At 45.7% G+C, this 13658-nt stretch overlaps 1 protein-coding gene across 5 annotated transcripts in view; it reads right to left on the reverse strand.

The window, feature by feature from the left end:
• The window catches only part of IKZF1 (IKAROS family zinc finger 1), a 256897-nt gene that overhangs the window by 14632 nt on the left and 228607 nt on the right, over positions 1-13658 (reverse strand). The window lies entirely within an intron of this gene.

Raw genomic sequence — 13658 nt, forward strand, 5'->3', positions numbered from 1 at the left:
AGGAGTCTGGAGAGAACGCACCCGGAGATTGAGGGAGAGTCAGGCAGCACCGACCCGATGGTCAGGAGCCTGCTGCAGGCCGCCACCCCAGAAGGCCTGGTGGAGATCCTGGCACAGCTCCCCAAAGATCGGGAGCATGCACAGACCGCGCTGGAGGGTCTGGCTCGGAAGATGGCCCGAGTGCAGCAAGAAGTGCTGGCCGAGTGGAGCAGAGAAATGGCCCTGCAGGCTGGAACCCGCCAGCATAGGACACCACCCGCAACGAGGAGCACGCCTGCCTCTGAGGATGGTGCAGGAGGGACGAAGGCCGGAGACGACGCCGTGGAAGGAGCTGAAGAGATGGAAGCAGGTAAAGGGGACGTCACCACCCCAAGCCTAGTAGCCGTAAGCCTGCCCCAGCTCCCCGTCGCAGAGCCCGAAGTCCCCCTGATCGTTCCCGTTGCTGCACCGCCACCGCTCCAAACTAGGCCTCAAACGGCAGGAGCCGCGGCCACGCCTTCTGTGACGTCACGCACCTTAATCCAGAGCGCGGCTAAGCAGGAAACGCCACCGGCCTGGTCGCAGGGCCGAGTGCATCCGGGCGCCGCTACCACCACCGCGCCCTCAACCTCCACCGTGCTACCCTTGGGTGAAGACCTGTTCAAGCAACATACTTGCCCGGATGGGCAGCCCTTTGAGTGGCCACCGGAGTACCTCAATCTCCGACTCCGGAAGGAAAGACCCCTATGTGATCCCCTGATACCGGCTCCGGCGCCCGCCAAGATCACCCCACTCCCGTTGGAGGAGGCGCAGTTCGAATGGGACCCCACCGGCGAAAACCTCATGGGGTTCACCCAAGAGACCCGGGCGGCCGCAGCCCAGCGTGCGGAGTGCTGCCGTCAGCAGCTGGAGGTCTTTCAGAGGGAACGGCGAGAGAGGCGGATCCGCGAGGAGCGGCTGCAGGTCCAAAGTGCGGAGCAGAAAAGCCGGACCCGGCGAGACCGCCGTGCAGCCCACGGTCCCCGCGCCACCGGGACTGTAATCAAGTTCCAACTGGAGCACGGTTGGGGCTTTATCAGGGGTCACAAAACCCCCGGCGACGTCTTTGTCACCCGCAGGGATGTCGAGTCTCATCTGCCGGAGGGACACCGTGGTCGTGACCTTTACCTGGGTAACGAGGTCACCTTCACCCGGCATCAGTGTGCCAAAGGACCGTACGCCCTTCATGTGCACCGGTTGACGGAGGAAGAGCTGCGGTACGAGGAAGAACAAGAGGACCCGGATGGGTCTGAAAATTACCCTCAGGAAGGAGCAGGAGGGCATCGTTACCACTGAACGGTAAAGAGAACTGTATAAAGTTACCCGTCGGGGTACAAGAACTGTTGTAAATGAAGAGTGTGGTCCCCGTTGGGACTAGTGTGAACTGTTTGCTGTGTGTCCCTATCCCTGACCAGGCTGAGGACTGTGAGCAGCCATCCCTTTTCCCCACAGGCTGAGGACTGTGAGCAGCCATCCCTTATTCCCACTGACCGAGGACTGAGAGCGGTCGTTCTTTCCCTCTACCTGGCCGAGGACTGAGAGCGGCCATACCCTGAACATAGTTGCGCTTTCTAAGGCGCCCCCTACCGGTTTTATAGGAAAACTGTTGTTTTCTTCTAGTGACTGTGGCCCTTTACCTGGTCACAATTTGCACAGTGGCCAGAAGATTAAGGACCTTTTATATGAAAAGTTTTATATCAAAAGTTATATTGCTAAAATAATATATGAGAAGTTACCTGTCATATTATATGTGTTTATAATGTTTTATATGTTAGTGTATGTTTTAAAAAGTTTGTATGTTTTAGTATGTTTTATTCTTTTTACAGCCCGAGGACGTGCTGTGATTTACCAGGGGGGAATGTAGCACCCCGAGGACTCGGCTGCTACAGGGGTATTGCACCTCACACCAGAGGTGTGGTATTCCACTCCCGGGTAAGGATGGAGTGTGGGACTGAGCTCAGACAGCTGCATGCACTACACTCATCCCATTTCCGGGGGACAGAACAACGGTACTCCCACCAGATAGATGTGCAGGTACGACAGCGTCTGTCCCTGGCTGGAGTGGGAGGGGGGGAGGAACATCCCAGTAGTGTAGGGGCAGATAGGGGAGGGACTCTGGGCATAGAGGTAGGAGCCCATTGGGTGCTAGTCACCTGGGCTCACACATAGAGGGAGTATATATGGTGGGCACCATCTTAAGACAGGGTCAGTCAGTCTGAGGAGGAGCAGAGCAGAGGAGCTCAGCCAGGAGGGCTGACAGGGAGCTGTGGCTCCGGCTGGGCCCAGCTCCAGGGCCAGGCCTGTAGTGGAGAGGAGGAGGAAGAAAGGCCCAGAGACACAAGACAAGAGGGAACCCTGAGATCCCAGAAGTAAACCAAAAGGGTGAAGGGTTGGCAGAAACGGGTACCGGAACCCTAACTGGCAGAGGCTAATGATCCTTAGCCAGGAACCGGAGGTCGTGGTTAAGTTTTGCCACGACCCTCACCACATCCACCAGGAAGGCACACCACGAATAGGGTCAGGAAAGCCAGAGAAGGTTTTACCACCAAGAGGCCCGAGGGAGCCGGACAAAGGTGGATCCCTGGTGGGAACGGCCAGTAGGAAGGAAGAGAGGGGAGCTCAGGACCACGCTCTGGACTGCCTGGGAGTTGGCCGAGTCCCACACCTGGTGGACGCAGCACGGCTCGGGTGGTCACTCAAGGCCGGAGTGACCGGAGCAACACCTGTGAGTAAAAACCCTGAAACTGCATCACCTGTCTCTGAGCTTCCTTGCTGCACCATCACAACCACCATCTTCCACATCTGCTGCCCTGAGGCCATACCCCTCCCGTTGGGGGTTATACCATCCTTGCTGCACAATCCTACCACCGGCCTCAGCGGTCTGCCCTGCAGCGGCGGCCTCCTAGCCGCAATCAACGGGTGGCGTAGTCGACACTTAAACAACATCTACAAAGACTGCCACACACTTAGTTTGACCACCCTGGGCACGGACCGGGTCACCGCCACAAGGACTACTACCCCTATCCAGATCCGGCTCCGGGTATCCCTTGAACATGGCCCAGGGGGCGCGTCACAGGCATGCTTGCGCTCCTCAGTGTCTGGCTGTGACGGCATCCAGATGAGCCGAGTTCATGTCCAATGAACTCAGCTCACCTCATGCACGTCACTGACAGCGTGGGAAAATTCTCCTGCACTTCTCAGTGTCTGCGGCATGGCAAGCTGGATGGCAGCTTTTGGCTGCGATCCAGCCTGTCATGTGAATGTAGTAGAGCTGAAGCCGTCCTGGAAACCATGGAAAGGTAAGGATGAGGTTGCTTTATTATTTTACTTTTATTGCAGGAGATCGTTGGCTTCAGCTAGAATGGGCGTGATGGTAAGTATGGTTTAGTTTAGAACAATAAAGAATTGTGTGTTTATTTCAATTAAAGGACTTTATTCTGGGTGTTTGTGTTTTTTTTTAACTTTGACTATGGGGTTAGTAATGGGGGTGTCTTATAGACGCCTCTCCATTACTAACCTGGGCTTGATGTCAGCTGGCATTATAAGCTGACATCAACCCCAGCCCTATTACCCCACTGCCACCGCTACAGGGCAGTGGGACGAGCGAGGCTAAGTGCCAGAATTGGCGCATCCTATGGATGCGCCATTTCTGGGGCGGCTGACGGCTGGTGTTTCTAGCCTGGGAGGGGGCCCAATATTCATGGCACCCTTCCTGGGCTATTAATATCAGCCTCCAGCTGTCCGCCTGCCTAGCCTTTGCTAGCTATTAAAATAGGGGGGACCCCATGTCATTTTTTTGGGGGGTCCCCCATTTTAATAGCTAGTAAAGGCTAGGTATTCAGCTGGAGGCTGATATTAGTAGCCTGGGAAGCTCCGTGGGTATTACCCCCTTCCCAGGTTTCAAACATCTGCCCCAGCCGTCTGCTTAACCTCCGCTAGAAACTAAAATTATGGGGAACCCCACGCCAATTTTTTTTTTAATAAATCCTTTATTTTAACACTAAATGACAAGTACAGTAATCAACACTATCACTGTACTTATTATATATGTGACTGTCATGTTTCTATCTATCTAATCTATGTGTGATGCTCTATTCTTTCTCTTCTAAATTGTCGGGTACCGATGCTGAATTGCCGGTCGGCTTTTATAAAGAGACGGTGCATGAAAACACTATTTTTTTAAATAAATCCTTTAACACTAAATGACAAGTACAGTAAGCAACACTGTCACTGTACTTCTTATATATGTGACTGACATGTTTCTATCTATTTAATCTATGTGTGATGCTCTATTCTTTCTGTTCTAAATTGTCGGGTACCGGTGTATGCCGCTGCTGAATTGCCGGCTTTTCATGTAATACATTCTACATTATTCTTAGTTGTTTTCCTTCATGTAGAATTAACCTACAAGGAAAGAAAGGGTTTATTTTCATTCAGATATTTGTGTCCCATTGACTTGCATTGGTTTCCGGAATCGGCGATATCCGATATTTTTTGGGTATCGGTCCGATCCAATCTGATCCGATATTTCCCGATATCGGAAGGTATCGCTCAACACTAGTGGTGACAGTTTTCACACATACTGGAAACACACACGTAGACCCATTATAATCTATAGGGCTGCGCACATTTCCATGTGTTCATATGGACCGTGTGTCCGTGTGACCCACACGTAGACTTGTCCATTTTTTTCTGGCAGCACAGACATGTCCTTTTTCTGGCATACAATGCGCACACGTGCACACGGATGACATAAAGTGTGACATCTCTGTGCCATCCATGTGACGTGTATCGGAATAACATGCAGAATAGAAATGACAGACGTTTAGGTGTTAGATGTCCACGTTCCTTGAAGCTGGCTCCGGTGAGTGTGAATAGTAGTAAAGTTCCTGCTGCTATTCACAGGTGCCGGGTAGTGACGACAACGCCCATCAGAGCGCCAGGTCTCACTTACTGCCACTCAGGGAGACCCGGCGATGGTGATGATTGTTGTCGTCACTACTCGGTGCCTGTGAATACAACCCCTGGCAAAAATTATGGAATCACCGGGCTTGGAGGATGTTCATTCAGTTGTTTAATGTTGTTGAAAAAAAGCAGATCACAGACATGGCACAAAACTAAAGTCATTTCAAATGGCAACTTTAGGGCTTTAAGAGACACTAAAAGAAATCAAGATAAAAAATGTGGCACTCAGTAAGGGTAATTTTTTTCAGACCAAGCAGAGGGAAAAAATTATGGAATCACTCAATTCTGAGGAAAAAATTACGGAATCATGAAAAACAAACACACAAAAGAACACTCCAATACATCACTAGTATTTTGTTGCACCACCTCTGGCTTTAATAACAGCTTGCAGTCTCTGAGGCACGGACGTAATGAGTGACAAACAGTACTCTTCATCAATCTGGCTCCAACTTTCTTTGCGTGCTGTTGCCAGATCAGCTTTGCAGGTTGGAGCCTTGTCATGGACCATTTTCTTCAACTTCCACCAAAGATTTTCAATTGGATTGAGATCAGGACTATTTGCAGGCCATGACATTGACCTTATGTGTCTTCTTCCAAGGAATGTTTTCACCGTTTTTGACCTATGGCAGGATGCATTATCATCTTGAAAAATGATGTCATCATCCCCAAACATCCTTTCAATTGATGGGATAAGAAAACTGTCCAAAATATCAATGTTAACTTGGGCATTTACTGAAGATGTAATGACAGCCATCTCCCCAGTGCCTTTACCTGACAAATCACAGCTGTCATTAACCCCAGCTACCATTACCCTGATTGCCACCACACCAGGGCAATCAGGAAGAGCCGGGAAAACTGCCAGAATTAGTGCATCAAATGGATGCGCCAATTCTGGGGCGGCTGTGGGCTGGTATTTTTAGGCTGGGAAAGGCCCAATAGCTGGAGACCTTCCCAGACTGATAATATGAGCCTGCAACTGTCTACTTTACCTTGGCTGGTTATGAAAAATAGAAGGGCCCCCTTGTTGTTTTTTTCAATCATTATTTATTTGTTAAATACAAATACAGTAAACTACACACACAAAGCACTAATTATACAGTGGAGAAAATAAGTATTTGATACACTGCCGATTTTGCAAGTTTTCCCACCTACAAAGAATGGAAAGGTCTGTAATTTATTTCATAGGTACACTTCAACTATGAGAGACCGAATCTAAAAATTTAAAACCAGAAAATCATATCCTTACCCCAATGAAGTGAGACCTTGCATGGAGCCCCAGACCGAGGAAGATTGACAGTCATCTTGTGTTTCTTCCGTTTTCTAATAACTGTGCCAACAGCTGTTACCTTCTCAACAAGCTGCTTGCTTATTGTCCTGTAGCCCATCCCAGCATTGTGTAGGTTTACAATTTTGTCCCTGGTGTCCTTAGACAGCTGTTTGGTCATGGCCATGGTGGAGAGGTTGGAGTGTGTTTGATTGAGTGTGTGGACAGGTGTCTTTTATATAGGTAACGAGTTCAAACAGGTACAATTAATACAGGTAATGAGTGCAGAATAGGAGGCTACTTAAAGAAAAACTAACAGGTCTGTGAGAGACAGAATTCTTGCTGGTTGGTAGGTGATCAAATACTTATTTCATGCAATAAAATGCAATTTAACTATTAAAAAATCATAAAATGTGATTTTCTGGATTTTTTTTAGATTCTGTCTCTGAGTTGAAGTGTACCTACAATAAAAATTACAAACCTCTAAATTCTTTGTAGGTGGGAAAACTAGCAAAATCGACAGTGTATCAAACACTTATTTTCACCACTGGATATCTATCGACCCCATATCTATCTATCCTAACTATCTTTGCAATCTAACACCTAAATATTGGTCATTTCTATTCTGCATTTTATTCCAGTACGTGTCACACGGATGGCGCACACAGATGGAACATGGATGCCACACGGATTGTACACACGTACACGGATAGCACCGGTACTGTTTTTTCCAGTACCATAAATATCAGGACGTGTGAAAGGGGTCTTATACATAGAGTAAAAAGGCTGCATTTGTTCATATGTTGCAGCTACGGCTCTTTTTTGCCAGTGGTAAAACTAAAGTATTTATGCCTTAATTTTAGAAAATCAGTAAAAAAAAGACAACATGACTGCAATATGTGAATGCAACACAACCTTACATTATTTTTATATGATGCTTGTCAATGTTTGTATCTATTTGAAGGGTAAAACAAGGAATCGATTCAAAACATGGGAGAAATGCAAATCTTTGCATTAACTTTCACTCCTGGTTTTGTGTTAAAAATACTCAGGCAAAATGCAGACCTAAAAATTGCAGTGTAAAAATGGCCTTACTCATAGATTAAATCTGAAGTCTGACTTAACAATTAATATTGCAGATTTATTAATGTGCTGCATGCTAAAAACTTGAACAAGGTGGTGCTGAAAACTGGCAAAAACTGTATTAGGCTAGGTTCACACAAAGTTTTTGCTTTCTGCTGAAAGGTAGGGCCTAGTATATGGTGTTTTTCACCTGAATTTTAATTGTACTTTATTCATTTAATTTGTGCCTTTTTTAGCACTTTAACCCCTTCAGGACCCAGCCTATTTTGACCCTAAAGACCTTGGCATTTTTGTCAATTCTGACCAGTGTCCCTTTACGAAGTAAAAACTCTGGAACACTTCAACGGATCCTAGCGATTCAGAGATTGTTTTTTCGTGACATATTGGGCTTCATGTTAGTATTAAATTTAGGTCGATAATATTTGCGTTTATTTGTGAAAAAATCAAAAATATGGGAAAAAATTAGAAAATTTTGCAATTTTCAAATTTTGAATTTTTATTCTACTAAACCAGAGAGTGATGTGACACAAAATAGTTAATAAATAACATTTCCCACATGTCTACTTTACATCAGCACAATTTTGGGAAAAAAAAAAATTTTGGTAGGAAGTTTGAAGGGTTCAAAGTTCATCAGCAATTTATCTTTTTTCCAGCAAAATTTACAAAACCATTTTTTTAGTGACCACATCACATTTGAAGTCCCTTTGAGGGGTCTTTATGACAGAAAACACCCAAAAGTGACACCATTCCAAAAACTGCACCCCTCAAGCTACTCAAAACTACATTCAAGAAGATTATTAACCCTTCAGGCGCATCACAAGAACTAAAGCCACATGGAAGAAAAAAAATGAACATTTTTATTTTTCTAACAAAAATTTTCTTTTAGCCTAAATTTTTTAATTTTCACATGGGTAACAGGATAAAATGCATCCTAAAATTTGTTGGTCAATTTCTCCTTAGTACACTGATACCTCATATGTGGTCATAAACCACTGTTTGGGCACACGGCAGGGCTCAGAAGGGAAGGAGCGCCATTTTACTTTTTGAATGGAAAATTAGCTCCAAAAGTCAAATTGCGCTCCTTCTCTTCTGAGCCCTGCCATGCGCCCAAACAGTGGTTTATGACCACATATGAGGTATCAGTGTACTCAGGAGAAATTGACCAATACATTTTAGGATGCATTTTATCCTGTTACCCATGTGAAAATTAAAACATTTAGGCTAAAAGAAAATTTTTGTGAAAAAAAAAAGTACTTTTTTGTTTTCACAGATCATTTTGTGAAGCACCTTGGGGTTCCAAGTGCTCACTATGCATCTAGATAGGTGCTTTGGGGGGTCTAGTTTCCAAAATGGGGTCGCTTGTGGGGGAGCTCCACTGTTTAGGCACATTAGGGGCTCTCCAAACGCAACATGGTGTCCGCTAACAATTTGAGCCGATTTTCCATTCAATTTGTTAGCGGACACCATGTCGCGTTTGGAGAGCCGCTGTGTGGCCAAACATTGGAGCTCCCCCACAAGTGACCCCATTTTGGAAACTAGACCCCCCAAGGCACCTATCTAGATGCATAGTGAGCACTTGGAACCCCCAGGTCCTTCACAAATTAATCCGTAAAAATAAAAAAGTGTTTTTTTTTCCACTTTTTCATTTTTATGAATCAATTTGTGAAGCACCTGGGGGTTCCAAGTGCTCACTATGCATCTAGATAGGTGCCTTGGGGGGTCTAGTTTCCAAAATGGGGTCACTTGTGGGGGAGCTCCAATGTTTGGGCACACAGCGGCTCTCCAAAAGCAACATGGTGTCCGCTAGCAAATTGTCGGCTCAAATTGTTAGAAGACACCATGTTGCGTTTGGAGAGCCGCTGTGTGCCCAAACATTGGAGCTCCCCCACAAGTGACCCCATTTTGGAAACTAGACCCCCCAAGGCACCTATCTAGATGCATAGTGAGCACTTGGAACCCCCAGGTCCTTCACAAATTAATCCGTAAAAATAAAAAAGTGTTTTTTTTTCCACTTTTTCATTTTTATGAATCAATTTGTGAAACACCTGGGGGTTTCAAGTGCTCACTATGCATCTAGATAGGTGCCTTGGGGGGTCTAGTTTCCAAAATGGGGTCACTTGTTGGGGAGCTCCAATGTTTGGGCACACAGGGACTCTCCAAACGCAACATGGTTCCAATTTGTTAGTGGACACCATTGTGTAGTGTATGTCAGCTTGGTGTGCGGTGTGGTATATTGTAGTGTATACACCACACACACACACACTACAACACACACACCAACCTGACATAGCCTCCTAAGCCGAGTACGCCCTAGACTGGGATGAGTGGGACGGGCGGGACATTTTGTGTGCTGTGTGCGTGTGTAAAAAAAAAAAAAAAAAAAAAAAAAAAAAAAAATCGAAACTTTATTATAGTGTGAGTGTACGTGTGTGTGTGTGCTTGATGTAACCTTCTGCAGTCACGTGTGGGGGCTGTCAGGCGTAGGGGGCTGTCAGGCATAGGGGGCTGTCAGGCATAGGGGGGGGGCTGAAGAGATGGAGGAGCCAGCAGCTGCAGCAAGGGGGGTGATCACTGGGGCAGGAGCCGGCAGCAGCAAGGGGGGTGATCACTGGGGCAGGAGTCGGCAGCAGCAAGGGGGGTAGGAGGCCGGCAGCATCAGGGGGGTGATTACTGGGGAAGAAAGCGGAGCAGGAGCCAGCAGCAGGGGGGTGATCACTGGGATGGGGGGGTGCACACTGGGGACAGGGGGGGTGAACACTGGGGAGAGGGGTGATTATTGGGAGGTGGGGGGTGATATCACTGGGACTGGGGGATGGTGGGCTTGATCACAGGAGCAGGGCATTTACACTGAGCCTGCTGCTGCTGTGATCACAGTCCACCGGCTGTCAGAAGGAGAGCAGCAGCCGGTGGATGAAGACGTGGGAGAGGGAGCAGAGGGAGCGGAGGTCGGGGTGCAGGTATGAAAGTGGAGGGGGGGTGGAGTGGAGGGGGAGTCTGGGGGGAGCGGGGGCAATACTACCTGATGCAGATCAGCGGCGGCAGCAGGCGATCAGCGGCGGCAGAAGCGATCCACGAGCTCAGCAGCAGAGGGTCCACGGGGGGGCAGCTGCAGAGGGTCCACGGGGGGGGCAGCTGCAGAGGGTCCACGGGGGGGGCAGCAGCAGAGGGTCCACGGGGGGGCAGCAGCAGAGGGTCCACAACGGCCGGCACACGATCCATGGACTGGCAGTTGCGGCCATCATTAAAAACTCCCTCCACATCTGATTGGGGCTAGTATCCATGTGACGCTAGCACCCCAATCAGATCTGGGGGGAGGGGGGGGGGGACAGAGGTGACACTCCCCCCAGCCAATGGCTGATGCTGTAAGCATCAGGCCATGCCCAGATTTAAATATTACACCAATTTTCATTGGTGAAATATTTAATTCATACCGATTGGCAGTTTCATTAAAAGTGAAAATGAAACAGCCAATCGGAGGGGTCCCAGGCACGGGGGGGTTAATCCACCCCCCGGGGGGTCGACTTCAGGATGTCCAGTTGCAGTAGCAACTGTGAAACCTGAGCGACCCCGCTCGCAGGCGCTGCAGGGGCTCTTTCCCTCCATGTCACAGACGCTGTGACATGGGTCGGGAAGGAACTGTTTTCCATGTCACAAACGGTGTGACACGGGTCGGGAAGGGGTTAAGGACTCTAATTTTCATTTTTGCACTTTTGCTTTTTCCTCTCCATCTTCAGAGAGCCATAACTTTTTTATGTGTACATCAACATAGTCATATGAGGGCTAGTTTCTTGCAGGACAATTGAGGGAAGGTGTAATTTATTATGTTAATTGTGTACTACAAATGACCTTACAACATGATTCTCCAGGGTAGATTTAATTGGTTGCATTTTGGGATACATACTACACTTTAATCAATTTTTGTATGGGTGATGTTGAGATAAAAAATGCCAATTTTGTGTTCCATACAGAATACATTTTTTTCCAATCTGTGGATATATTAGGAAATCATGTGGGCAGCTCACATGACAAGCAGTGGATACCGCGTCTGCTGCCTGGATTTTCCTAATATATCCATGGATTGGACACATTCCTGATATGGTGTCTATCCCCCCCACCCTGCACAAGTCTTCATAATGCAGTCTGCACTCACTGAGGAAGGTCTACTCTGACCGAAACATTAATTTTTGTGCTTGAGCTTAAATTAAAAATCTATTTGAAACTTACTTCATCTGAGTGCCCAGTTTTACTCTATATACCTACTGGGTTTGGACCCTACTGGAGCACTTTACCAACAGTGTCACGGTTTACTTTCTACAAAGTTGGAGGAGGCGGCGCTGGGTTTTACTCCTACGAAATGTGTTTTTTTAAAAAAATCAAAAGACTGGTCGAATTTTGATTCTAGTTTCAGATCAATCTCACCAATGCAAGGGTATGGGCCATGAAAAAAAAGTAGACAGAATTTGAATGCCATCGGTGTGCTGTCCGTTTTTTACGGACTGTTTGATAGGAGAATCTTGAGAAACCTCTATCAGTTTTTTTCACCCAAGAAAAACTGATGACACTCTGATGGTAAAAGCTGACACACTGACCAGACTCTGATGACACTCTGATCAAAAACACTGATGAAACTCGGGCCGTTTATTGCATATGAGAAAAATCATTGAGATCTGAAGCCATAAGACTGTAGTCACAGGACTGTGTGTTTGCATCACGTTGAAAGTTACAGATTTTTTTTTTCAAGATTAGAAAGAACAGCACATTTAACACAGGATGTAACAGGACTGTCCTGAGCTCACAGCACAAGATCTGATCTGGTCTTTTACATCGAAAATACTGGTGTGATTTTAATTTTGTCTTTGAGCAAGAAGTTAAAATAATATATTTTTATTATATGTCACAAATCTAAAACGTGGCTATGATCTTGTTAAAATATTACGTTTGGTATGCATTTTATTTTATCCAAACCTTATGGAGCAATTTGCTTTTTTATCTTATCTAGGTTTCGCATGCAAAAACTGCACTTTGTAAGGAAGGTCTCAGTTGACAGAACACAGAAATAGTGGAGCATGCCGACATTAGTTGAGACTGTGGTCAGAATCTGTAGTTCTGGTGTCACTGCTGGAGCCATGTCAGTGAGGACCAGAGCCATCAGCAGCAGAGTGGAGGGGGTAGCTACAGCTGATTTTGCTATTTTTCTCCCCTTTAGCCATACTATTTTCATAATGATATCAGCAGTGGTTTGTATCATGGTGCATTTTGCTGCAACATTTCCAGTGTAAAAAAAAATCAGAGGGGTAAATACACTGAATCAAAGACAAAGTCTTTTGAAATGTCATCCAGTTTGCCTGTGTATGCCAGGCATTAATACGGGACATGGTCAAGCAATCTATAGCCAAGCAGCAAATCAGATCACCTTAATGTACACAAGAGCCAGAGATGAGTGACAATCTGTCCACCACCATGTGATTGGGTTAGTGAAGGCGCGGTTGTATGTAGATGAAACGGTGATAAAGGCATAGGGACGGTTAAAGAATGAGATTTGAAAAAAATAGACTTTATTAGTGATCTAATGATTCCAGCAATGCAGAAAGATTCATGTCAAATATTTTGCTGCAGATTTAACTCATCCAATTGAAGTTCCCTAACAGCACTGAACAAAAAGCCAATTTCCATTATTGTCACCAGATGATTAAAACTTGAACCAAACAAATCCACCATTGGTTTTTAGGTTTTGTGTTATGTGCTAAAAATGACCTGGCAACATGATAACTCTCCAGGGATTACGATTTCACTGATCATCAAACTTGTTATTTTTTATTTAAGTGGTTGAAAAAAATTGTAAACATGTAAAAAAAGAATGAGTTTGTGATGTCATTTTCTGAGACCTGTAATGTTTTTATTTTTCTATGGAGGGACTGTATAAAGGCTTGTTTTTTTCTGTTGCAAGCTGACATTGTTATTTACACAATACTGCAGTACTTGTCATGTTTTGACGCTTTTTTCTTGCATTACTTTTAGGGAGCTGTGGCAACTAAAAAAACATAATTCTGGCATTTTGATTTTTTTTCCTTCTTTATGGTTACTGTATGTGTAAATTAATTATATTTTTTAATGGATCAAACTTATATGAATGCAGCAATACCAAATATGCTTATTTTTTTCATTTTTACATTTCAATTTTAATCTAGGACAAGAGGCATGATTCAACCTTTTATGTAAATGTATATATTTTTTACATTTTTAAAACCTTTTTTTAATTTTTAAACCTTTTTTTTTAGTACTTCGAAGGAACTTGAACCTACGATCATTTAATTGCTTGATCTTTCTG

The sequence above is a fragment of the Phyllobates terribilis genome, unplaced genomic scaffold (genome assembly GCF_046119375.1).
Source record: "Phyllobates terribilis strain yellow unplaced genomic scaffold, ASM4611937v1 Scaffold_4__5_contigs__length_816908805, whole genome shotgun sequence".
Classification (NCBI taxonomy): Eukaryota; Metazoa; Chordata; class Amphibia; order Anura; family Dendrobatidae; genus Phyllobates; species Phyllobates terribilis.